The sequence below is a fragment of the Falco rusticolus genome, chromosome 1 (genome assembly GCF_015220075.1).
Source record: "Falco rusticolus isolate bFalRus1 chromosome 1, bFalRus1.pri, whole genome shotgun sequence".
NCBI classification, from domain to species: Eukaryota; Metazoa; Chordata; class Aves; order Falconiformes; family Falconidae; genus Falco; species Falco rusticolus.
The window spans coordinates 67442890-67466881 of NC_051187.1; the positions used below are offsets into that span (position 1 = coordinate 67442890).

Sequence of the window (23992 nt, forward strand, 5' to 3'; positions counted from 1 at the left end):
GTACAGAGAACCCCAGCCAAGCACCAGGACTCTGATACTATTAGCGATATAAACACCAGATATAGTCCTGTCTCAAGACCTTATAAATTATGTATAAGAGATTACAGATAGAGAAGACTGTGATGAAGCAATACGAGCCAATATGACAGGCAGGGAACTCGGCACAGCATCGCACAAAGTACTGCAGGTACTGAACTATTTACTGTTATAGGTAGCCTTTTGCTCAAACCAGCTTTGAAGGTACCTGGAGATAGGATTATGAGGAAACAGTGGGAATGTGACCATGTATTGATAGTATTTTCAAAACTGCCAGAATTACTCAGGATCATGCATTCCTTTTATTTTGACAATTCCACCTGAACTAAAAAAACAAAAACAAAAACAAAAACAGAAAAAAAAACCCAAACCAAACAAACAAACCCACAATAGTGACACAGGAAGATTATAAGAACAAGCTGAGAAAAACTACACTAAAGACATAGGAACCTAATATTCTATTAAATACACCAAAGTCATGGAGCAATGATGAAGCTCTTGGTCTTCATTATCAAGTTATTCAACAGTCAGAGCTGTTGGCTAAATCATAATTAACCTTCTTAAGTCCTTCAAAGAGCTTTGACTGATCTGTAAGACGTGATTGTCCTCTACAAACATCATGTTGACCTGTCCCTGTTGCTCCATACTTGCACGTACATCTGCTAATTTAACTCTGTAACGTAATGTCAGCTAAATTGGCTGGTGCAGACAAATGAGGGTCTGCCATTCCCAGATTTCTCAGGTATCTGTGTATGATGCCATCATACTTGGCTCGTTCTCATTTACCTTCAAGTACCAAGCTTATTTCAGCAGAAGGCTACACAAAACAGCTTATAGTTCGGCACCTGCAGTAACTTCGTACCTGAGTTTCATAAATATTCCTCAACTGTGAATGCCATCTGGTCCATGTTGTTTGCTGACACAGTTACTGACTTGTTTTAAAAGCTCTTCAGTTTGAAACAACTGCCTCAAATTTAACCTTTTTATAAAAAGATTCTGATGTAGATTCCCTTAAAACTCCCCCATGGTGAATTCATGCAGCCTTTCCCCTTACAAATTAATCTTTTCTGGATGCCCTTTAGAACTATGATTATCTACCAGTCCTATACATTCTCTGGCAGACTTCCTGCTTCCCATGCATTTGCAATAGATGTCAGTCACGTAGCTTCATGCACCACAGGTATTAAGGTCTCAGCATGGTATACAAATTTAGGCAGAATCAAAATAGAATACTTTTTCCTTTCTAGTACTTATGCATCTATAATTGCATAACGAATTGCAGTCCTTAACAACCCGTCCTCCCTAAGCAATTAAAAGACCTCACCGAAATCAATTTTTTCTATATTAAAAAGGATTTAGGTCACCCAATCAAGTGGTCAAAGGCTGGGAAAGCCAGAAGGCTACCCATGAAACCTTAATTCAGGCTTCTTGTGCATGTGTATTACAACCCTGTATTTAATTATGAGTTTGTCTGCAGAACGCCAGGCTCCACTTGGAACATTTAGAATTATGTAGTGGCAAGCATGTGAGAGTGGCTAATCATGCCTCTGCCTGTTATCCCTTTGCTTTCTAGGGTGTCTTTTCTGCTCATCCCTTACCAACTCTCATGTAGAAATTTCTCTTTTCCTGGTCTGTCTGAAACTCTGATCCTTAGATAACTACTTTAGCAGTGAATCAGGTAAAGGTTTTTACCACAGGGTCACAGAGATTGCTAATTATTCCTTCAAAGGTTATTTGTTATTTTTCTCCAGAGGTGAGAAAATATGGAAAGAAAAGGAAGGAAAACAAAGACAGGAAGAAAGAGAGTGAAAAACAAGGAAACAAAAGTTTCCAGGTTGAAGCAGAAGGGAAATAAGGAATTGAAGTCAGTCTTCATGATACCATACAGCTTCCTTCTTACAAAGGATCAGCTCTTAAATTATAAGCTTTACAGAGAGAGACGGTTGTAGATGAAAGCAAAAGGAAGGCATTAAGTTGCCTGATGTCTTGGACAGGAAGGATCATACTGTATTTATACATCATGCTACACTATCTCAGTAGACATTCTGGAAAATTAATTTTTTTTAAAAAAAAAATTGTGACAAAAAATCTGCTTTCTATCTGCTTCTCTTAGAAGAAGGGCTCACCAGTCAAAGCCATTGTTTCCTCTCTATGCTAGGTATTACAAAGGATAAACACTTTGCAGAGGCTTATTTTCTATGGAGATGCTTAAGATGTAATCATGAGCTAATAGCTTTCATCTTTGGTTGCTGAATTGGGTCTTCACATAGAATTACAATGTTACCTTCAAACTGTAATGTTGTTTTAAAAAGTTTTCCAGCAGAACTAACAAAAACTGGAACCAGTGGCATTTGTGACATCAGTAAGTCAGCATTATTACAGTGAACTAAAAGCAGTATTGACATTTATTTTAGTCATATTTAGTCATAAAATACAGGGAAATTTTAGACCTGAAACAGGCTAAAGCAATAGCTATTCAATATTCTTTTTTTTTCTTCTTTTTTTTTTTTTTTCTGGAACACAAAAATTCAAAGAAAATTGACCTAGAAAAACATACTATTTCCTGAATGAAGTGGGGTCTCTGAATACTTCAGTTCCCCAGTAAAATTTGGTATAAGCATATTTTGTCTGCAGTCAACCTCCATATCACAAAACTCATGTTTTCAAAAGAAGTCGGTGAATATGGTAGTTACTCTCCTGAGTGTTTCAGTCTTTAGAGACTTTCTGACCCTTTCCCGTGCATTTTCTCTGCAATCACTGGCACTAGAAACTTCATTTCTTAAATAAAATTCAGATTCTCTGCTTATTTTTAATAATAAAAAATATCCTCAAAATTGTGATAATACTGTGTGCTGAGCAATGCTGCAGAGTATAACAGATTTACCTTGAACGGGATAAGAAAGCAGAACCAATTTATTGAAAGTAAGGCTTGTTACAGCCCAGTAAAATTAGCATTCATGACTTCACGGATGTAACTGCAGGTATTTTTTTCACGTAAGCTTAGTATGCAGGCCAGCTCATACTGTGTGACATTTTTAATGTGTGGCCTTCATAACCTACCACACAAGGCTGCTGTGGGGATTAACTAGTTAAGATTTGTAAAGTGCTTTGAAGATTATAAGGCATTAAGTTGCATAAGTGCTAAGCACTATTATTTAATACTTGAGCATTATAACCGAGCTTTACAGGACAATTCATGTTCACCTCGCTAGTATGAGTCTTTGTGATTTCAACATAGCTGCTGCAAGAGGTAAAGCACAGAACCAACCACAGAAGAGTGAAATTATTTTCTTGTTGCACTATCAGAGGCTAAAGTGAGATACAACTGTAATGGTGTTGTGGAAAATTTAATTGAAAAATAATTATTATGAAATGCAATAGTAGATCCAAGAAATCCACATAAAAATGCACAGCTCCTTAAGGTGCCCTTATTTAATCTATGTCCTATCTTACCCAAGCAGACCCATTGACTGTTCTCCAGGAAGTACAACTCCAAACCCCAGATCCATAGATGGACCGAATACATCAATTATATACCAACTGAAAATGTTGCCAAGTGTCAGGAAGGATGGGTAAAATCTGTACACTGTTAAGTTGCACTTCATACATATTTTAGCTTTGGCTTTAATCAATTAAAATTTTAAAGCAAATATTTTGGAAGAAAGATGAACACAGAGAGACTGTTGTCTTTATCAATCAGATTGAGAATACCTTTTTTTGATACAATTGCTTCGTTCAGTTTCATTTTGGCATCAACCTTCCTCTCCTTTGTTTTGTAATGTCAGTTTTCAGTAGTAGAAGTAGTTGGGTTTTTTTGTGGTAGTGAAGAGACAGAGCATTTGTAAATAAAATAACAATGCCAAAGAGAAACAACATGACATAATTTTGTGCCTAACTATGTTGGAGGCAGAGGAACACCAGCATTTCAGGACTGCTAGCATCCACACACTATAGATGTTAGGATGGCATGTTATCAGACCCTGGGATGCATCCCAGCATCCTGAAGGCATAAGACTCTATTTGGCATGCAGGGAAGGAGAGTTGGATTTATTTACCTTACAAAAACTAATTATTATTCAATGGCCATCTCTTTGCAGGACAAAGCACTCAGTACTTAAATATCTTTCCTCTGCAAAAGTGCTGCAGACATTGCACAAGGATAGGCTCTTCAAGTATATGCATTTCTTCTCTATGGCTAAGAATAAAGATTACTTTCCTATAGTGTTTTGACATTTTGATCTGAATTGAAGCATATAATAAAAATGCACTTCACTGAATGCCTCCAGTATGAACTGAAATTCAGCTTCAGAGACAAGTAAATGTAAAAGAGGGCAAACAGAGAGTGAATAGTGCACTTGTACAATAAAACACAGATCCTTGTCATTTCCTGGGTCAGGAAGATGCAGGCCTCTAATGCTCCCACTTCTTTTTGGAAAGCATAAACTTTCTTCCTCTATTAAGTTATTAACAATAATTGTGTCACAGGAGATCAAAATATTTGTCCCAAAACACACATAAAGTCCATGAAAAAGCCAGCACTCAACTCACCTTTCTAGACATTGATCCCCATCCCAGACTGTTTGGGCCATCAGCCTAGAAAGAGCTTAAAACAGACTAGAACAGTGCAGTGCACATTGTCTACAGAAAATATTTGTCTATATATGATGGCAAATTTGATTCCACGCACTCTGTTAACAGGTTTTTACCGGTCTTTTGACCAGCTACCCCAGGAGATGTGGGAAACTGGAGGTAGTTCAGTCAGACTTAGCTCCTTAAGCTCAAAAGTGTTCACGAGACTCAGGGATTCTTTGTTCTTGTCAGGTTTTATAGGTTTTCTAATCCTTTACCTGAGGCTCCACTCACCTCCACAGTTGTTCTCCCACCTGTGTCACAGCTAAAGCAAGAAAAGTAACTCAGCTATAATGTTCTTTTCTTTTCTTTTGCTTTTTCAGGCACCTTTTTCTTAGATTTCCTTACTGCCTTCTGTTTTGTTCAGTCTTAAATCATACAATGGTAGCTACTCATTATTCATTTTAGATTCAAATTATGGGTTACTTATGCTGTTGCTCATACCAACAGTAAACCACTTGACCTGCGTTAATACTCTCAATGCTTATTTTGGCAGAAGTGAAATTGTGTTTCTGAAAGGGCAGATATTTACCAGGTGCATTACAAATCTCGTTAGAATTTGAAAAAAAAAGCAGCTGGGTCTTCTGATGCCTGAATTTCTGAGCTTGAAAGATCCAATGACTGCTATCAGTTTCACGTACTGTGCAGAGTATGACACATACATTTTAGAAATAGGTGTATCTTGCTCGGTTTTCATGTGATTTTAGTATATTGAGCAAGACTGAAACACTAAAAACAGAAACATCAACAAATGTTTTTGAATGTTGTTTAAAGCTAGTATCTGGTGCACAGGACAGAAAGAAACACAATAAGTGAGCATCCCATCAGTCTCTCCCTGCAATGGATCACAGGCCACTAAGAAGGCTGTGCATGTGTGTCAGACTGGCAGTAGCCACATGTAGCTACACAGTGGACAGTATTGAAAGATGGCACGTCCACAGCCTCCCCATGTTCACAGCAGACCAAATCTGTTACAAGAAGACCATGTGCTTCTTTTTCATCTTCTTCTTACTTTAGATGGCAGATGAGTTCAGAATACTCTGGGCCTTAAATATTGTCTTTCTCAGCTGAACTATCTACCAGGAGTACTGTGAATATGTCAGACTTCTGGTACCAAGAGATCTCAGCAGAAACCATTTTCCTGGAGCTGTGGAGTCCACTGTCTTTTCTCCTTAGTCCCTAGGGCTCCTATTCTTCCCATATATACCCACATCCTATAACTGTCAGGACAAAATAAAGCAATGTGCTCAACTCAACCCAATGCATTGGGCTCTGTTTTCTTGTCTGTTAGCCCATTTCATAGGGGTGGGGGGTAGTTAGTCTAATTTAATTCCTTCTGATCACCAAGGAACAGAAAAAAGGAACACACTCCAGTTAGATCCTCCTGTCCAAACTGCATCAGAGCTAGGAAAAGTCTCATGTTAGCTGCATGTATGTATAGCATGGTTTCCCATCCCAAGTAGGGAAAAACTCCAGAACAAACCGTCTTTCTGCTTTTCACTTCTTATCTTGAAAATGCACCTTCTTTAGTTCACTAAAGCTGCAGGTCCACTTCTCCTGTGTCTCTGAAGTGAGATCCTAATACTGGTAAGATCACCCAAAATGCATAATAGAACTTTAACAGATTTTGAAATGGTTAACCATTTTAAGCTTACCCATACAACTTGCTTTCTGAGGCCCTTCAGATTTCTCCTTTGGAAGCAAACTGCTGTTACACTCAATGCCACCAGCAGAGAGAGGAAGCTAACATGTTTCTCTGTTGATGTCACTTGGAGCTTTTAGGCCTTGAGAGAGTGACCACTGGCAGGGAAAGCACCTGACATGAGGAGTAGAAAAGATGTGGTTAAAATGTGCCCCCCCCAAAAAAAAATCTTTACATCAAAAATATGTGTAAAAGTTCTTGACCACTAGTAGACTTCAGGTTAGCATCTCCACGTCTTGGCAGGAATCACAACAAAGATCTGAAGGGAAATGTCTGATCTGTACCAGGGAGGGACAGAGGTTAGAGGACTGAGGTATGCTACACTACATTCAAACCAATGAATTTTTGAAAGGCCACTGCTTCCCTACTCCCAGACCAAGATGTTCAGTGTTATTGCATAGCACATGGAGCAGGGAACTGCTTTTTAGGAAAAATCCCCAGCCTGTGCTGTCTTCTGAGCCAAGCTCAGGAATTGTCTGGTGAAATCCTAACTGGCATCTGCCAAAATATCGCAGGAAGCATGCTAACAGCTAAACAGTTTGGAAAATCTGAGCACAGTGGTTAAGCCCAAGTGCCTTCTTTTCTTTTAATCCTTGCCAGTATAGATGTAGACCTGTTTACCTGAGAAGAATCCTATGCCCTGCTATCATGGGCAGTGGCTTCTCTGATACGGCTTCAGCTCAGGCATGACCACCCATCACAAAAAAAAAAGCCGTGTAAAACATGCCATAAACCAGTTTTTTCTTTCCGGATCCAATGGGTGCAACTGAGGCGATTGCTGATGGCCTTAATGAGAGATGCTAAGCTCTGAAAACTTCTCACTAATGGAAAGCAATGAGTTAGTTGAAAACCAGGAGGAGGAAACGGAGGTGGATTAAAGCTATTGCTGTGTCTAAAAGAACAGTGTGGTGAGAATATTCCCGCTCTACTTTCCTGTTTTCTACACATAGAAAATGTGTTTCTGCTTGTATAGCATTATGATGGTGTATCATTCATGATCCTTACAGCTATCTCATGACTATCTTCATGCTGCAATGCACTTCTTCACCTTCTCTGGATATGCTTACACAGTAAGTTGTTTTTCTTCTACCAGTTTAACCGCTACCAATCACACCTGTCACATAGCTGTGCACTAGTTCTGCATCCACCGTGCAGATTTTTAGACCCTGATAAACACATCCCTGCACTTACATTTGGATAACATATACAATTCCCTCTAAATCAGACAAATGGATGCTGTTGAGCCATCTGAAGATATGTTTAGATACGTCACCTGAGTTGGAAGTATTTCCTCACAGATGAAGATATTTCAGTTTAGATGGCTACAGAGAGGGGCCTGTCACCTGAAATATCCCCACAAGACTGGAAAATACGATGCAGGAACTGTACAAGATCTGTGCCCTTCTGCAGCAAGTTTGTGGAGGCCTGACAGGATCCCCTAGGTCATCACAAATGGCATGGAAGCCTACGCTTAGACCACTGAGCCCTAGTATCTTCATTTAACTGAGTATCTAAGTTCCCTTTAGTCAACATGAGATCTACTCAGACTTACTCAGCTGGAGTTCAGGGAGCAGGTCAGATGCCAAATATGGGAATGTTTGGATATATGAGTCCTAACCTTTAAAAAAAAAAATGCATTATTTCTGGCTGATTCAGAGTAAGAATCACAAGATCAGATTCTGTTCCCAAATTTGCACATGCTACTAATGCAAAGTGCCCATTAAGATTCTTGTACTGCTTTAACAGATGCTTACAAGCAGTCAAACTAGAAATTTGACTTGCTTTCCTTAGTGTACTACATACAGATTAACTTTACATATTTATGGAAGCATGTAATTTGTTGGGGTTTAATACATTAGCCATCTTTACTGCAGCATTTCAGTAGTTACATTGTACTACATTACAGTAGTTCACTTGTATTGCTTCACAGTTTGCTTTATAAAATATGTATACATATACCATATTATAATAATAGGAACAAATATTAATCAGACATTTTCAGTGCTCTTGTCTAAAAGTCATGATATTTTGCCCAGTTTCTGTTTGGTATTGTTACAAACGAAATGTTTTTGCTTTGTATACTTGTCTCCCTTGTTCACTTCACTGTGCTTTTCTGTTCCAGACTCTCAACCTGTACTCATCATCTATGCATCTGAATCACTTTTCAAGTGTATAAGCAGTATGAGGGGTATAGCATCAGTCAGCAGTCCCACGATTCTGCCTTGTCTATTTAGCTCAGCCCTTGCACCCCAACCTCATATCTGAGAAAGGAGATGGGTTTAGTGGACACCCCAGCCCAAAAGGCCCGCTACCCCAGGTTGTTGCAGCTGAATTCAGCACTAGGCAGGAAGGTTTGGTGTGTCACACCTTTTAAGCATACCCTAAAGTCTCTAAAACCTTTCCATGAGCACGAGTGTCCTTATTCAAGAGTTTTGCAAGGAAGTGGTTCTCTTGTGGTGGAAGATTATGTGAACAAACCCTTCCAGAAGTCATGCTGGTGTGCATTCAGGACATTCAGTTGTCAAGATTAAAGGATCACCTTAAGGTGGATGCAAACTGTACATTCTGCTATGTACAGACCTACCTCAAAAATCACTGATGGGAAGGCAGCATACAATTCTGAGGTGACTGTTCAGAGAAAATGAAACAGGTTCCTGCGTTACACCTCCAAGCCCCAGAGGTCTGTTTTTATTTTTTGTATTACTTCTGAGGATTTTCAGGGCTCTGCAAAGAAAACAGTATTTCAGCAGTGCCTATCTGTTTGCCTACTCTGAGTAGGAGAGATGGCAAGTTTTGCAAGAATTTGCTTCACTCAGAGAAAAATTACTGGTCTATAACACAAGCCACTTGTTGGATGGTGGCAGGCACATTCTTTATGCAACAATCTCCTCTCTTAGTGACCATTATCCCGATAGGAGATTCCTATCTCCAGAAAGTAGTTCATACATTCTCACTCCCAGGGTGCCACTAGAGGACTGAAAGATAAAGAGAGATAGGGACAAGATTTTCACCCGTGGAGAGGCCCTTCTAATCAACACTGTAGCCTTTATAACATCTTCATAAAGGAAGCCACAGCTAGCAAATTCTGATTCTTGCTGCTGGGAAGTTTTATCCACCTGGTCCCAGTTTGGTCAGTAATACGCCACTGTTGTGCTGTTTCACTGATTACCCTTGCGTCCACAAAGGAAATGTGAATGCAAATGCTCACATCTAGCTAAGCTTCCCATCAGACATAACAAGGCTTCATGGTGAGGAAGACAACATCAAAAAAGCACAGGATCATCAGCCAAGAGGACGAGAACTGCCATTCCTGTGACAACCAGAGCGCCTTCTCTCAGAACTAAGGTGCACTGTCTGATACCTCCATCTACCTGCAGCTTCTGCTTCCTCTTCTTCTTCCACAAGCAGCCCCTTCTGAGCAGGAGATGCCTCCAATCAGCCTGCAGCCAAGGACAAGCCATGAGCTATAAAACTATATTGGAGAAGTGGGTGCATTCTTTACTACTTATGCACATACTTGCAATGATTATGCTCACTTCTACAACAAACAGCAACTTTTTACTCTCTGGAGTCAGGTAAACAATTAGTTCAAATATCTTTGAATATCTGATATTTTGCACAAAGCCTGACAGAGAACATCTGAAATATAGACATTTAAATTACAGTTATATCAGTTATTGCTGTGTCTCTCTCTTATATAAGAGGGGTTTATCTGTAAATATTTTCACCTTCCTTTATTTCAGTTCTTTCAAAACTGTAAGACCTTTATATTAGAAGACCCTCTCCTGAGAATTTCAAATTTAAATACAATAAAGACAATATAACTCTTTGAGTTTTTCTCCAGCCCACACAAATTCTCAAGTCTAATGTTTAAAGAGCTGTTCCTTTTGGCAACCTTGCAACATTTCAGTTTATTAGCCTTCTCATTCCAGGAATTTCAGAGAAGTGATTTTAGCAAATTAAATCCCATAAACACACATCAAAAGATATTTGATTTGCCATCCCAGTAAAACATTTAAATGATGAATGGAGCACTCTGTTTATGTCCATTGTCAATAATTTTAATTTGTTAAGAAAGAATTTAAGGGTTTATTTGCCAATATTTTGTTATACAAATCCCTATTTTATTTCTCAATTAAAAAAAAATACAAAAAGGATATCTCTGTCAACTTGGTACCCAAATCTATTTGTCTGACCAGGTGCACTTACCTACTTAACAGTCCAGACTCCCACATAGATAGCAGAGACAGACAGACAGCTCCACAAGGCAGTTTGTCCCACTCTAAAAAAGGTGGGATGACTTGCCTTCCAGGGCTACCTCATACTGTCTGCTGAAAGGCTAATTCAACAAACTAAACTGGAGCACATACTTAATGTTCAGATGGCTATGGTCAAGTAAGAGGAACACAGCCTCAAGAAAGCTATGTGATTCGACTAAAAGCGATTATTAAGGGCAAGGCTACTGTTTTATATTTCTTTCAAAACCCAGAAAGATAGCAAAGAGCAAATGCAGGGTCAGATTTCACTATCACCACTCACATTCGGTAGCACTTTCTATTTCAATAACTTGTAACTGGCTACCAATTCAAAGAAGCCTAAAGAAATTTAGCTTAGGTTAAGCAAAATTATGCTGTTTGAGAATGAACATATATTACCAACATATTCTGTCTTTGGATGATTAAAGGAAGAGATGAAGGTCTTTATCCAGGACTAAATTAGACTCTTCGTCAATGAGAGTTGGTCTACATAATACATCTGATGACCTGAACATGAGTCCCAGGTCTCCCTTGCTGTGTGTAGTGCTATATATCTGCCTGATTACAAGCCTGAAGAAGTGTTTCAGCTAGTTCAGATATTTAAATTTTAAATTTAACGGTCATATGAACTTTTAACATGCTATGAAAACCCAGGGTTCATAAATCATTTACAATTACACCCTCATGAACAAAAATCTTTTCAGAACTTTGAGATAAGCTAAAATATAGGCCTTTGTAAATTATGCCACTTTAGAGATCCAGAAGAGCTGGCTCTGCTCTGTAAGAAAAACTTACAACAGCTTCCAGCCAAGAAGGATGTGGAATTGATACACATATACTTCTTAGGAAAGACCATCTCAAAAAAAGAAAATATAACAAACATAAAGGCTAGAAAGAGAAGGTTATTTTCCTTGCCCATAGGAAGGATGCTGCCACCTGACCTAAAGAGCAGTCTTTGCTGTCATTATTGTTGATGTGACAAGTTTAGTCCATTCTTTTGTTGTAAAGGGGAATAAAATGCGACCGAGAAATTCTCTTTGTGAAGGACAGAAACATGGGGAAATAATCACAATCTTTGGTCATTATTGTTCAAAGCAGTTTAATCAGAAAGATGTCATCCACAAAGCTATCTACAGATACATGAGTAATTTCACTGTAGACAGCAATGTTCACTCCGCATAAAGGCATCAGTGACAAAGAAAGAAACAAGAGAAACAGTGTGTGAGTTCTCTCATCTTTTAGCGAGTTCCCACATTTCTCTAGGAGTTTTCAGCAACATTTCTGGAAAGAGCAGCAACTTCAGTTGTAGTTGCAGCTAAAAATGCCTGGTTTTAGGATCTGACAGAACAGTTCTGTTTTAACTTCCCCTATGTCTGGTGGTTTCTGAGGGACAACCTCTTGTCCTACAGCCTCGGGCTGCTTTTTTCAACCCTTACTTCCTACCAGACTTGTACAAGGTTGCATTCTCAGGAACAGCCATTGCTCTTGGGATCCAAGTTACTTGTTTTTGCCTTGTCTGTTTGTCGATATACTTACAAGTCCCTAATGGTTCTGACATCAGTATCCAACCTCTTTGTTCACCATCTTGAGCAGAACTGCCAACACACAGGGCTTGATTTACTTACCAAGGAGATCCACACTCATAGGTAGACTGCATTCAACACTTGAGATAGCTCACTTACATCCTAGTCTAGGTAATTTTGCACTGAACCTCAGGGGCCACTACAGACATAGGCACTGAAAATCAGCTTTATTGAATCCCTGAATACGAGGCTAAATTTTTTAAATAAAGGGACTAGGCTTTTCCAGGATAAAGAGCCAAACAGATCAGATTTGGAAATCTAACTGCAAGGGAAAGGCAGATTTTTTCTAAAATTGCACAACCCATTATTCACATCCTCCAGAAGCTAGCTGAGGACAAGATTCACGTGCTGTCTTCTATGAATGCCATCCTTATGTGCTTAAATCTCACCATATGGATGAGCTTTGGCAGATGCCAAACTGTTTGTGCCATGAGACAGATGAATGTCTGAAAGAGCAGAGCATTCAGTGACAAGCACTATGACACCTACATCTGCCTCGGGGAAGCACCCCCTCTGTAATTCTTAGCCAGAGTCCCTTTGTTAAGGGTCACTGCCTTCTGTCTCAATTTCACACTGTTCTCTGCCACGATATTAGTCGAAACTCCCTGCCTTGCCCTATTGTGTAAGCTTCCTCTTAAAGCTTACTTTAGCATCTTCGTGAAAGATACATCTTTTTATAACTGATACCCAGTAATTAAGAGTTTTACACTTCAGTTTCATTCTATCATTTCTGTAAAAGTATCTGAAAAAGTTAATAAGATTTAAATACTGTAAATAAAATATGAAGTATTAGTTATCTGCCTTATTTTATGCCAGAAATTATGCGACTAATGAAAATGGAGAATTATCTACCAGTGTATCTAGTCATTCTCCAAAATATTATCAAAGTTAGTAACAGCCTTACTGGGACTGTCCAGGGAATAAGAAATGCTAATTATACTGTCTGGCTCTAACTGGTCTGATAGTACTTTAGAAAAATAAAAAGCTATTGTATGTAGCCTATTTAAATCTAACATAATTGGGCTGCATGAACACAAGTTTAGAAAAATCCTAATGTGGGCTTTGCTATTTAGAGAATCTTGGAGGCTAATTCAAAGAATAATCTCTTAAAAATGTGTGTTTGATTGTTTTTTCAAGCTTTTCTGATTGATTTGGCATGCAGTGGAGTAATGGAATTGCAACCACTGTGACAAAGCTGTCTTGCACAGAAACCGACAATCCTGACAAACTGTTTTCTTTTTTTTTCTCTTAATGTCCAATGGATTTGAACATATATATGTAATTCACTGCAGGAAAAAATGAAAGTCCTTGGACCTTTTTATAAGACTAGCCTGGAGCTGATGGGCTAATGGGATTTATTTTTCCTTAAACAAAAGAAATCATATCTTATACATCATCTGCTATTCAAGCCAATATTTTCTTTGCCCAGTCTCAACCAAAACAGACAGAATTCCTAATCTGACTAATTTTCCTTGATAGCCTGCCTGCTGCACACACAGCATTTTTCAGGGGAGAGAAGCAGTGAGGAAGATTTTAATTGTAATATGCTATGGTTTTTCATGTAAGCAATGAGCAGGACAGCCTTTTTTTAGATGTCCAAAAACTTCTTGAGAAAAACACACTTGATGTAAGTGTGACAATTACTACATACATGAATCAGCCGTTTCTGAAACTCCAGGGTCTCAACAGGTTATACCCAAAAAATCCTCTGAAATTTAGACAGCAAAGAGGTAGAGGAGGTTATAAATACAGGAGGTAATGAGGATGCTGTAGCTAACTCATGGAAAACTGAACTTCACAGGACCTGGGTCTCAATATCTATACCATACCTCAGGTATGAGCTATATGTTTCTGTTTCCTGGCAGCTGAGGACTGGCTGGAATCCTAGTAATGGTAGAGACTACACAGGCTCTTTCAAATGTACAATAAGGGACCAAATTTAAATACTATATTCAATTCTTACATGAAAATATGTCATAGCAAGATGTCAGTTTGGCTGTGGTCTGTATCATAAAGTTCTTGATAGTATTCCAAATGTTTTTTACATTATTTCATCCTACTCTTGGTGCACTATTTTAGTATTAAGAAATCCTAAGGTTCTCTCTTATTGGACCTTGTCTGGGAATTACTAACAGGTTCTTACTAAAGTTTTTTATAACATATCCTAGGGATCTATGGAAAGTCCTGACAGACACTTTGGCAATGCTCAACCTAAGCAGCAAGGCAGATACATAACAGCTACATATTACCAAGCTGCAGTGCTCATCTAGTACCTTATCTGTACTCTACTCTCCAAAAATGTAAGCAAATCCAATGACAACTGTGTTTCAACAGCACCTAATGCTATTAAATGTAAGTGGCTAAATCCATGAGCAAAAAGTTTCCCATACAACCTCTACACAGAAGCCAACTTTGCTTTCTCAGATTTAATGCACTGTGCTTAAAAAGAACAAACACATCTATTCTATAATATTTCAGTTATATAAAAAAATTATCTTCTATCTTGATCCACAACCAATATAACCAGAAAACCCTTTCCCTCAGTTGCTGAAGAATTAATACCTCCTTAATAATCGTTTACTTTTCACCTACATAGGAAATTGCCTGGGTGGCTTCAGGAGTTCAGGATGTAGGAGAGATGTACATGAGCAACGCACAAAGCCAGTGCTGCAGAGTCACTTGGGCATCACTGCTTTGTATTTCCCAGCACACTGACTGGGGCCATAATGCTGCTTCAGGCATGTTCTGTGCATTAACACATCACTGTCTAAGCCAAAAAGCAAAGCATACCAAAAATAGATTGTCATCTCCTTTCTCTCCAAGGGCATGGGGATGACCACTACTTTGTTCTTGTCCCTCTTTGAGCTTCAGGGTTTTCACCGTTGAATACTCTGTTGGTAAATCTACAAGGGCCAGGCCTGAGCACCGGCTGTTACTCTAAGTTGGAGTCAGGCTGAGCTTGTTCAAAGACAAGTGTGTCTCTGTGCTGCACCTCCCAGTATGCCTGGCTTTGAGAAGACATTTGACCAGCAAGGAGCCAGCTAGCATCCAGCCGGGCCTCACAGCTCAGGCTCCGCTCCAACTCAAAGCATCTGTTCTGCACCAGATGAGCTGTCCCTCACAGCAGAACAGCTGTACTCCTGTGACAGTCGTCTCAACTAAAGCGCTTGCACAGATACACTGCAAACCAACCCACCAGTGAATAGCAGAGGCAACCATAACGCATCATTTCATCTCAACTCCCTATTGTCATGTTTCTGACATATACATTCTTTAAAAAATAATTGGCCTTGAGCTACCTTATGGGATTCAGGTCCCATTTCAGGTTGCATCTACCCACTATACACAAGCAGAAGACTCTCATGGCCTCTCTCAGAAATGTGTGTGTCACAAAATGTGTTTCCTCCCACCGATCCAAGAAAAACCTCCTAGGCAAAGTGAGGGAACTCACAAATGGAAATGAAGCACAGTATCAGGCTTCAGAATGCCTTAATTGAAGAAATGGGCAGAAGGCAGCAGATTCCTTCCTGCTGCTTCTCCAAGGTGTCACGCTACATTCCTGATAAATGCACTGCAATCCTACAGTATGGACCCAGGGCCACATTTAGTGATCAGAGGAAACGACTATATTTCAAAGTCAAAACATATCAGCAAATATTTTGCTGCTTATTGTACTTGAAAGCATTAAGGAAGGCATAGAATTAAACTTTGAAAGTTTAGATTTACTCTCTGTTCCTCTTCAAACTCCCCAAAGTCCTAACTACCAATACTGGAGAAATAACTACCAAATTCAAAGGACTAAAAAAGTTTCAGAGTCATGACCTTAGCTCTCTGTTGAATAATAGTCATTGTTCAAGTGAAGCAGCCCACATGCATGAAGATTTTTCATGTGTGTACATTTTGAATCACAATTTATTGAGTGAGACATCCTAGTGAATATGCATCTCCTGTTAAAATCCTTTTAAGCAGCTCTGTGAATGGCTGTTAGCATCACTGGAGGACAATTCCTCCATGAGTTATCTTCCATGTTCTGCAAAATAGAAATGCTTTTAAAGAAGGTAGAAAAAACATTGTGAAAATGCATCATTAGACCTAGAGTTGCAGGTGATACGCACTGAGAAACATTTGGATATATTTCTAGAGCGTGCATCATGATTACTACTGATTTCCTGGGGGAAAAGGTGATCCTTGCAGAATAATTATAACCACAAGAACCTTAAAGTTACTGGTTCTCACATTACTGTGATTCTCCCACATGTGTTTTGAAAATACCCAGTATTCTACCCAGTTATATAAAATTCCCTTTACATGGCAATCTTTAAGAGATTTCAGGAGAAGATTTTTTTTTCAACTCTGTGCTTAGAGACATGAATAATGTTTTGCCTCATAGCCCTCCCTTAGCTGTGCTGCTTAATTTCAGGGCTCCATGCTGCTATTATCAACTAAATTGCATATTGTATCTACTTTAATAAAAACAAATAAGTCTTCTGGAATGGAGATATTCAAGCACCTCAAAATTATCTAGGGTCTTCGTTCTCATTATACCAACGTGGTTCCCTTAGGCTCCCAAATACGGAAGAAATTAGACCTAATGTCTGATATTTCCATGAGCTGATCTTGTGCATACAGCACCTATATCCCTACCTGTCCCACTGTGAACCAGAGAGAACTGCACTGAGAACAGTGGGGCTACAATATGACTGCCCACTGTTTCTATTCCTTCTGTGAAGTTAATTAAGAGTTTACCTTCCAATAAAGAAGACTATATATCTGGTCTGCAGGCATCTTGCCTTTGTCAAAATACCTAATACAATTTGCACAAATACATGTTTTGAGATGTAGATTAATAAATGTTGCAGTTGCTGACCTGCTGTCACTTTAAAAACTTCAAAAGAGTCGAAGACTTTAAAAAAAAAGAGTAAAACACTTTAAAAGAGTTGAAGACTTTAAAAAAAAAAGAGTAAAACACTTTAAAAGGGTTCCATGACAAAAAAATGTCAAGAGAGCTATCCACTGCACACCAGTTTCTATATACTGCAGCTGAGAGCATATTGTCTTCAGTTCTACTGGCAAAATTATTCTGCTATTTTCATTGATGTATATAAGAATCTTTGATAATCATCATAAATCCTTGAAACCCTCAAGGCTTCTGTATTTTTGTTTTTCAGATGATATCTATCATCAAGTAGAACTCAGAGTAAAATATAATTTTTGCAAACAGGTTAAAGTGTGAGTTCATTCTCAACAGACTTCCAAGAAGACTTCACAGAAATCTAATGAACAAAGTCTTTCCAAACACTACAGTCATTGGCAAAAAATGCCAGTTTAAGTTGAGGGATCACTCATTCCTATTGCAGCTCTTTGCCTGGCATAAAACTAGTGGTTCCATGACCAGTCTGGAATTCGGGGATCAGGATTTTCCCAGCAGTTGTCAGGTTTACAAAATTTCTCTAAATCAGATTACATGTGGGTCAAACTACTCTCAGATTCCACAAATCTTACATTGGGCTGGACAATACTTCTAAATGTGTTTTGAATAACAACACTGGAAATTGTATCAAATACAAATAAGCACCGTGAATTGTCTTAGCTTGGAAGCTCTGCATTATCTGGCAAAAGCAAACTGTGACTTCAGTGCATGCATCCAACACTGTGCATGAGGCACAGTAAGCAGCTTTTTGTGGAAGTCAAAGTCAAGCTGATTTGGCTCTTAAATTTTCTACCTGTGCTTTACTAATTTTTTTCACCCAGATAAACTGTGGTTGGTACAAGATTGAAGATCAGCAGGAGAAATGGCTTTACATATATTAATATGAGAAAAAAATACTCATTAATTTCAGTATTGCTACTTAAAACATCAGTCATAGTAGACATACTATGTAGTGCTAACAGGCCATTGCACATTATCTTGTTTAACATGCGATTGTTATGTCATGTGGATGTAAAAAAATAAGCAATGATAATCCAACATTTCTTTCTAGCTGAGGAAGACTTGGTTCACTGTTTACAACATTGTAGCTAGGGATACTTATTTTCTTCCAGCAGGCTGAGACTTAAATAATTTTTATATTAATTTAAATATATTGGATAATACTTGAACAAAATTACCATCAAGTGGAAATCCAGACAAGTAAGAATTAAAATCTAGCAGATCATAATGAAATAATCCCTTCCTATAAGGATTTATTACTTTCCTACTGAGAACTCTGGCTAACCAAAAATTCCTGAAACTATCCTTTCCCGTTGCAGAACTACTTTCATGCCCGTACTATGTTGGGGTGACACAGATATTACTATATAAAGAAAGTTGCTTCAGATCTTTTGAGATTCTATGTATTTTCTAATCATTTTATGTAGCTTTTTATTAGAAATCCACATGGTAACAGGAGGAGTCCAATTTCTTCTTTTATTTTAGATTATCATGCAGTAATAGAGTGGAGGAGAGAATTTTGCACTTCTAAATCCTAGTACCCACAACTTGTTTTATATTCTAAGCTCATTCTGTCATATAATGTCCATTGTAGGTTTTTGAGGGGTCCTAGATGCCTGGGGAAAACCTTTTAAATATTTCATTCTCAGTTATTAATGAATGATATCCTGCCTGCATTGAAGTAAAAATTTCTTTTTACTTTAAAGGAGACAGATTTTAGCCCAACATAGAGGGGACATGGCAAATAATTCATCTCCCAGTATAATTCAAGTACAGAAATATATTCTTCAATAATAATTAGAGAACACTTACACTCAAAATCGATTTGGCCTCACCAATATGCATTTAAAATAATCAAACACAATAAATAATACCAGTTCTGGATGTTCAACAATTTCTGGGGGTTTCTACAACAGTTTGTAAGAAGTGAGTGAGGAGAAGAGAGGGAACAGGCTCAAGATTACTGTGGATGTAACACCCAAAAGGGAAGGGAAGACCAAATAAATCTAACACTTAGATGCCTTAAAATTACTTCAGAATGAAGAGGGAATTAAAGAAATTATGCCCTATTAGATTTATTTGGCATTATGAAAATGGTCTAAAATGTACTAAAAACACAGGGAGATTTGCCCTTGGTATCACAACTACAAAACATGTTCAGCCTGTATGAACTGTAACAGTTGGGAAAATAATGAAGGCACAAGAGTGGAAACGAAAGAGCTGAAAAACTGAGTGGGGGAGGTTTAGCTAGTATCTATTTAACATTAGAACATCACGGGTGTTTTGTTATAGCATTACAAGTTCTGGGCTTCCGTTCAAGTGTGAGAGTTGATGATAGCTGAGCTAGCCAATAGACTGTACGGCAACCTAATATCATATTGTTTCAAAAAGAGCACAATTTGTAATACCATTTACCATGTGATTTCTTTTTCTCAACTTAAAAGCCTCCTGTCTAAGAAGGAACAAGCTCAATTTCAAAACGATTTCTAAGTCACCTTTAAGTTCACCACCGACTCTTGTTCTAATGTAAGAGTTTTGTGTAAGCTTAGCTACTTCTACCAGTTCTCCTAAGTAAATTCTGTCTCCTCTGGAAGAACAAGGACAATAGATGCTTGGATGTTAAGTGATGATTTGCCCTTAAGTTTCACAGTCGGGAGACTCTGCAGTTCAAGTTAAGGAAACTGGTTTTGGTTTGATTTGGAATGTAATGGGTATTAGACTCCTTACATCCTCTAAAAACCTCCTGGGCTTCCAACTCTTGCATAAGTGGTCACACAAAACATACATTCAAGATTATAACAGAGCATCCAAGCAATGCTTGTTGGCAAGCCTTGTAACATCGAATACTGCAACACTCTGGTTAGATGGGTGAGGTAAAACAACACACCTGTCTAGGCTCAAAAGTGGTTATGCTTTAATTCTTCACACCATAAAGAAATGCTGGATAGTAATCACATTATCCATCTTCATAACTGGTTTTGCACACACACACAGACACACACACGCACACACACACACAAAACTCCCAGGAATATGGACTAGTTTAACCAGGAAATAATTCAGGACAGTCCTATGTCCTCTGTTATCCAGCAGACCAAATGGCATCATTACAATAACTTCGCAGCTATCTATGCAACTCCATTGATTCCATCACAGCTGTCAATTTAGCTGCCGTAGCAATCTTTGTCTTGAACTGGAAATTTCTAGGCTAAAAGCCTCAGCCGGAGTAAGGCATTCTAATAACAAGAATCACAAATTTATTCTTTTCCATGTAGGAATAATCACCATGGTTACACTAGTTCTAAAATCATAAGCTGAAAAATTGCAAGTCTATTTAAAATATAGATTTAATGTTTTCTTATTTAATTTAATGTGTTCAAAACAAAAGATGCATCTCAGAACAGAAGCTTAAATAACTGCATAGTACTTAATGTCCAAAGTTGACATTTGGCATAACCTACAAAGATATGTCATTTATAAAAATTGTAATAATTTTTAAGAGATACAAGGTTGTTACTAGATTCATACATCAAGATTTTGAAATTTAAAAGGATATTTTAGACTATACATTAAAATTATTATATACAGACAGAACTGTACTTTCCCATTTTTAATAAAAGATTTTACCTCACTATGAACTTGGCTTTTTTTAGCATCCGGTGAGATAGTTTTCATTCTTTCTGGGTGTGTGGACCAAGCACAAAGACCTTTAAAAATTTTTTGCCACATAGTGTTCAGAGATCACCAGAAGTAATCTGATCACACCCCTCTGGACATCACAGGCTAAGTAATTCTACTTCTCTAACAAGCCCTATTACCTGTGCTTCACCAAATCTCACACTTCATAAAGCATCCAGTTTGTTGCAATAGTTTATCATCCACACTGGTAAAAATCTGATTTTACATCCGATTACAGGTTTGTTTTTGTTTTGTTCCCAGATATTGGTTTTTTGTGGTGCTACTTTTTTTTTTGGACTGAAAGAGCATACCACTAACTGGTGATATTTTCCTGGAACTTATGTGCCATAATCAAATCACCTTGCAGTTATCTTATACTCTTTAATTACACCATTATAAGACATTTTCTCTAATTTTCAAATAATTACTACAGTTATTCCCTGGGGTTTCATTATTTTTCCCTGTGTAAACACTATAATTCCATTACCAGTTTACAACCATATTACCTGTCAGGTAGACTTACTGACTTTACTTACTTGAACTTTCTCAGGCACTGCATGAGTTCCTGCCTGTGAAACTGTCCTGAACTAATCTGAAATAGCAAAAATTTCTGGCAGAGAAACAGAATAATGTATGTGCAATTGATCAAGTGCAAAGGGATATTAGGAGTACACACAAGTCAGCAACATTAGGAAGGCAGAACACAGGCTAGGTACTGGTGCTTCAGTATGAATGCTCTTCAGCAAGAAGCATTCATGGCTAAGACTCATTGTATAAAATTCAAATCCCTCTTTCTTTTGTGGGAAGTAACAAATGCCACACACAAGTCATACCACCTTTCTACTCCTACTTACTAGTTTACTCCTTCAAAACTTCCACTAATCTTTTTCACAGCATCCGAGTTGGAGGATTCATTGCATTGCTCATCTCCTACATCTTTTTAAGTGTTACTATTTTCACACTGCCATGCTCTAGAGAAGGCCTGCACTATTGTATAATAGTACTACTGTACAGGCCTGTCAAGGCTGTGCTTTTGCCGAGAAAGGTTGGACCAGATGATCGTTGAGGTCCCTTTGAACCTGGTATTCTATGATTCTATGACACATACCTAGAAATAAGATCGTGCATTTTTTTGTATTAAACATTTACTTTTCTTGAATAGCCCACTTGAGAAAATAATTCAGACTGTTTTGTTTCAATTATTGTGACATCTGTTAGTTTCAGCAGCACTGATTTCCGGATCATTGATGATAATATTGAGTAATCTACTACCTACCCTTAAGGAAACAGAATAGCAAAAGACCCATTTTAATGACTGCTGTGAAAGGTAGCTAAATCCAGTAAATTTCATGATCCAGGGGATTTCTCCTACCCCAGTCCAACAGATGTGAGGATGCTGATGGAGTTCCCTGTTCCAAAGTCCAGATGCTGGCCAGGCTGGGCACGTATACCCAGTAGGCATGTACACACAGCAGAAACTACACACAGAACCAATCCCACGGCCCAGCAGAGAGCAGTGCCCTCACCAGCACCCACACAGGCACAGACAGCACTCACATAGACATGAACAGCACGGGCGGCCTGATCCTCTCACCCCTGTGTTGCTGATCAGGATTGAAGTCCACCAGCAGTCACACACACGTACCGTGCAGGTCTCTTCAGCCACTAGCCCTAGGCACTCCGACTGTGCATCTGCTGGCCTCCAGGCCCCAGTCTGCTGAGCTAATGGCATCTGGACCTACCGACCCCGGAGGCTCAGCCCAGCAGCTGGCAGTCAGACCCTCCTCCAACGCACCGGCCGGTCCGATGTGAAGCTCACCAACACCCACACAGAGGCTCAGAGAAGACAGTGTAACACACACAAGCGACAGAAATAACATTCATAAGAAGTTAGGACAGACTGAAGGGGTCAAGTCCAGTATTCAGTCAGGTAAGTCCACCAAGCAGCTGTCCAGTTGACGGGACCCTTTTATCTCATTTTCCCTACATTTGTTCCTTTCCAGCCCACCTTGATCACTTCTTTCTCCTGCCTTTGGTCCTTCCTCTAAACAATCCCTAGGAAGTTTGACACACTCCTACAATCGTCTTAAAACATTCATTTACTTAGTCCCTAAATTCTCTGCCCCTCTTTCCCACAGCAAGTCCCCTACCCTTTCAGGCAATCCCTCTCTTCAGTTTGCATGGCTTTCTAGGAAGAGAGTTTTTGATTGATTCCTCTGCATGGGTTTCAGGCCAGAGTCAGAGGGAAATCGCTCTCCTTTGACAGCCCTTAGGAATTAGCTGATGCAGGATGCTCTGCTTCCACTGATGAACATAGCAGGGTTCCCCCACGCATCATTGTTTCTTCCATCCTTACTAGGTTTTCATGTTTCATGTAATTAGTCAGACATTCTAAAAACTCCTATTTGTAAATGATAGCTACCACAATTATCACTGCACTTTCAGTTTTATGTCATGAAGATGATTTTCCAGTTTACTCCCTTTTAGTCCAAGGCCACTGATTTTCTGACAAATTGGTACTTCTCCTTTTGGGGTTTTTCCAGAATCTACAAAATTTCCCATCAGAAAAAACATAGTAATCACTGGAATAAAAAAAATTAATGTTTTACAGACCATTTTATTTCACTTTATTCTGCTGACTTACGGGCTTATGAACTTGTCACAGCTGATAATGTTTTGATTCACAAGTCACAACGGATCCATTTCTGCCCCACAGATCAGGCTGAAAAGACAGTATGAAATTATATACTGCCAATTAATTCCAAAACCCTTCTCTTTTGAACAATAAAAAAAAAGTATCAGGATAGACTAATAAGATTTGGCAAAACAGCTTTGAATGGACATATTCTGAGACGTATTTTTAAAAATATACAGCTTTGCGGAAAAGCGGGAATAGCATGAAAGGCAGACTACAGTTTGGATTTTGTTGCCCTAGCCTTTTAGCAAACTTTTTAAAAAAATGGGGTAAGGCTGAATTATAAGCTGTGCTTTTTGGTAAGAGCATTAATATACGAAATGGAAAATACAGAGTGTAAATAAGCAGGAGGAGACGTTAGTCTCTGTTCTCCTACAGAGAAAGGAAAGTAATGTTTTTGGACTTACACTTCCCCTTCAAACGATACTTTCCCCCTGTTCCACTGCTCTCCACATTCCTTACCTCTTAATCTCTACCTTTTAA

At 38.6% G+C, this 23992-nt stretch overlaps 1 protein-coding gene across 2 annotated transcripts in view; it reads right to left on the reverse strand.

Annotated features, from left to right (window-relative positions):
- The window catches only part of TRMT9B (tRNA methyltransferase 9B (putative)), a 121386-nt gene that overhangs the window by 24013 nt on the left and 73381 nt on the right, over nt 1-23992 (reverse strand). Inside the window, exon 3 of one of the 2 annotated variants that reach the window (XM_037382439.1) lies at nt 6321-6481. The exons of the other annotated variant lie outside the window; for it this stretch is intronic. The gene's annotated coding sequence lies outside the window, so the exon portion shown is untranslated. The remainder of the gene's footprint in view (nt 1-6320; nt 6482-23992) is intronic. 2 annotated transcript variants of the gene reach the window in all.